Below are 4,028 nucleotides of genomic sequence, written 5' to 3'. Positions count from 1 at the left end.
GCTATATACAAGAAGCACAGAACTCCAGCTGTGTGCTCCCAATTTGCATAACCAACCACTTGTTTGACATCTTACAGGCGTCTCCGCCACAGCACGTCTAACACAGAGCTCTTGATGAGCAGCTCCTCCCGTCCCCCAAAACCTGCTCCTCCCCTCCATCACTGAAGCTTCGGATCCTGGAGTGAGCTTCCATCTAGGGTATGGTATAATTTAGTTAATACTTCTCGTAATATTAGACTTTTAAGATGTCTTTTTTTCTCTTATAAAATACACTTTAAATCTCATCTTTGTGTATAAAGCTTTGTTTACATTCCTGATTATGGAGCTTTGCTGCCAGCTTGATGGGTCCATGCAAGGTTAAGGAAAACAGAGGCATCTTACTTGCCACATAGGCGACTTTGATTCCTGAAGCTTTTCCTCTCCTCTAGCCATCTGTAATAAAAGACACAGCTATAAAACAAGGAAGTCACACCCTCTGGTTCCAGGAGCACTAACTCCTCGCTGTCTCCGTGGTTATCTGGAAGATTTTATTACATTTCACCGCCAAGAGCTGCCCCGGCTCACCTTTCACCTCACCTACTCTTCCTGTAACATAAAGGGGAGATTTATCTTCAAAGCCAGGAACATTTTTAGGTTCCTGGGAGCTACACATGTAGTGCTTTATAAAGAAAGACTTTTAGTTTCCTGAAGATGGCACTGTAATTTTACTTCTGTTCACACAAACACTTCAAATGTCACACACGGAAATTGACTCTACTGTCGCGTACGTGCACCCACAGATTCATTTAAGTGAAAAATGTCTAACAATATAACTGCGTGAATGGAAATGCATATCACGGAGATGTAAAATGGGGACGAACACGCGTTTAGAAAGGAAACTCATCATCAGTTAACGGTTTTGTTTTTAAGATGTTGTGTTTTAAAAACCCCTTCCTAAAGTGCATGGAGGTGCATTCTGCAGATAAACCAAAGTTAAAATTAATCAAATGATCAGAAAAGAAACGAAACAAACTTACCTGGCTATGTTTTCAATTTTCTTGTCTACCACCTTAATATCATTTAAGTAAAGTCTAAATTAAATGCGTGATTCTTTTGATGCATGCGGATTATTCTCAAAGTGACTGAAATTCAGCTCAACCCAAGTGTCCTTCAGTCTCTGCCCAAGAAAAGTGGGTGTCCCTTCCCCAAAGGATCACACCCTGCCTGTCCAAAAACTCACAAGGCAGCCCAAGACCTGCTGATCTGTCTTCAGACTCTGGTGGAAGTTACGATGCTTGGGCTGCAGCTTCTGGGGATAGGCCACACTCCTGTTCCAGTGACTGACCATGCTCCTGTTCCAGTGGAAACCAGCGCGGCCAGCGGCTTTGAGCAGCAGGACAACTTGAGGCCTGTTCTCAGCTCTCTTAAGACAGGTAGGTGGGGAGCCTGCAGAGCCCAGGACCCCTTCTCTGCCAAAGGGGGCCACATGCCTGTGAAAGAAAGTGATTTTTCCAGAAATTTCCAAATCTACATAGATGTCAGAACAATCTGGAAGTAATGAACTCTTTGGGGAACATCATCATACTAATATATTAAAACTGAAATAATTAAATAGATAAGTTTGTGCTTAAATGAGATAGTACCTTGGCCTATATTCCAGAATAGAGAACGTTAGCATAACCAAAGCTTTTATAGAAATCTTCAGGAAAAAAACTTGAAATAGGACAAACTTTAACTATTTTCTGTTTCCACCAGCCCAGCTCTGCAGAGGGTATGGAGGGGGCCTTCACTGTGGAAAGGCCCCCCAGCACAGGCTCACTGAGGGCTCCCAGGACTAGTGGGATTTGATTGGCTTTGAACAACTTTATATATCACAGCCTTCGATCCTCTCAGCCTCTCTCTGATGGTTAATTTCGTGGTCAGCTTGACTGGTCACAGGTGCCTGAATATCTGGTTAAACATTACTCTCGGTGCGTGCATGAGGGTGTTTCTGGATGAGATGAACATTTGAATCCGTAGACTGAGAAAAGCAGATGGCCCTCCCCAGTGTGGGTGGGCCTTATCCAATCAGTTGAAGGCCTGGAAAGAATAAAAAGGCTGAGTGAACGAGGATTCTCTCTCTCTGCCTGTCTTGGAGCTGGGACATCAGCCTTCCTCCTCTAACTCAGACTTGGACTGGAACTCCACAAAAGCGGCTTTTGTGGGTCTCCAGCCTGCCAATTGCAGATCTTGGGGCGAGTCGGCCCCCATTACTATGTGAGCCAGTTCCTTATAATATGTCTCTTTATATATATTTTTCCCATTGGTTGTGTTTCTTGGGAGAACCCAGATTAATCCACACTCCGCTAGGGCAGTGCTGTTATTTCTGCTTTCCAAGGAGGGTGTGGAGGCTCATGAAGCAGTTAAATGACTTGCATGCAGCACTTCGCTGTGGCTGGCAGGATCAGAAACGAGAGACTGGGTGCCGGCCGCCTGCACCTGGCACAGAGCTCAGATCTTGGATGGTGGGCGCTCCCTGTATGCAGCCCCCACCACGCACCCCACCGAGTCCTTACCTCCATCAGCCTTCGTTCCTAAACATGAGCTCTGGGTTGGGGAGAGGAGCCCTCTGCTCATTTATTTTGGCATCCTCCAGCAGGCTGGGAAAATGCCTTCAACTAAGGAAACATTCAAAAAGCGATTCTTGAGTTGGGTTGAAGAAACTCTCATTGTGTGCTCTCTGAACAGGCAAGATATTGCAGTTGGACTGCTGATCAGTGGCCTCCTGGAAGAAAGTGCATCCTGGGACATGTGCTTGACTTTCTCACAGCTCTGAAATGACATTACCAGAAGGAGATGGAGGGACTGAAGAAAGGAGTGGCTATACCCAGGGCCAGGACCTGGGTGAGGCAGGCAAGGTACTCAGGACATACACTCCGAGGCGGCCCTGGCCCTCAGGCACCACCTTGGGCTTGCATGACCCTGAGAGCCGGCGCCTCCCCAGGGTTGGTGCCCTAGGTCCTAGGGTTTGCTTGCCTCACCCTGGTCCTGGCCCTGGTTATGTCCAGAGTGATACAGGGTGGGGAAGCCATTGTAAAACACAGCAATGCCTCCTGAGTGTTGATGCCCTTCCGATGGCTGAGGATCACTTTCATGGTCTCTACCGGGCTCTGCCATCAGCCTCTCATGGCCTTGTGCCTCTGGGGGGGTGCTCAGGGCAGGTGACCCCAAGGTGGGGATCTGGCTCAATTCTCGTTTGGTCCAGTCACCTTGAACTCCCACAGGTGCTCCCTCGCTCTCCCCATCAACAAACCAAGCACTTTCCTAGGAGGTTGTTCCCAGGGCAACTGCAACGGTTCTAAGTTCTTTAAAGAACCATTTAAATGGGAAGCCCCTGGAAGGCGGCTGCACCCTCCATGCAGTTGAATCTCGGAAAGGATTTCAAGAGGGATAGGTGGGTCTCAAGATTTAAGAGTTGAGCACTATTTCAGATGGTTATTGAGGTTCTACTACAGGCCCTGGGTTCTGCACAAGAGACAGAGAGGGGAGGGTGGGAGGAGGCACAGAAGAATAAAGGTTTTCTCTGCTCCTGCCCTTGAGGTCTGGAATGAGAAGTGATTGCCATATTTTAATAAAATCTTTATTTACTGTTTTCCTAAATTTTATACCTTCTCTTAGCAGTTGTCATCAACAGCCTCCAAATCCCATAGGCACATTTCTACAGCACGTGTAACTCCTTTCGGATGAAGTGGATTCCGTGAACCCAGTTCTCTGGGGTCTCCCTAAGTCATGTTGAACAAGTTTCACATAATTTCTCAAAGCAAGTCTGAAGCTCACCTCTGAATTATTGAACATCTCGCTGATTGAGCATTTTCTACAAGCTACATTCCTGCCAAACACCCAGGGAGACACGCAGCCAGCCACCCACTGGTGCCTGCCACGCTAAGTGAGACAAATAGGGCAGTTATTCAAATAATATTAAATATTAACACTGACATTTTCCAGGGGCTGTATCTGTCATAGATCATGTGGGTCACATCTGTCATCTTGAATCCCTCAGAGTGTGTGAG

At 46.9% G+C, this 4,028-nt stretch overlaps 1 long non-coding RNA gene across 1 annotated transcript; it reads right to left on the bottom strand.

Moving 5' to 3' along the window:
• Nucleotides 1–1,650: 1,650 nt before the first annotated feature.
• LOC139083133 (uncharacterized) lies at nt 1,651–3,298 on the bottom strand. The gene is made up of 3 exons (XR_011539704.1): nt 3,228–3,298; nt 2,535–2,790; nt 1,651–2,058 (listed from the first exon to the last, which is right to left on the bottom strand). It is a non-coding gene; the product is annotated as an uncharacterized lncRNA (long non-coding RNA).
• Between the last annotated feature and the right edge of the window lie 730 nt (nt 3,299–4,028).

Source organism: Equus przewalskii, chromosome 4, assembly GCF_037783145.1.
Source record: "Equus przewalskii isolate Varuska chromosome 4, EquPr2, whole genome shotgun sequence".
In the NCBI taxonomy this organism is placed as follows: domain Eukaryota; kingdom Metazoa; phylum Chordata; class Mammalia; order Perissodactyla; family Equidae; genus Equus; species Equus przewalskii.
This window is presented reverse-complemented; position numbering and strand designations above follow the sequence as displayed.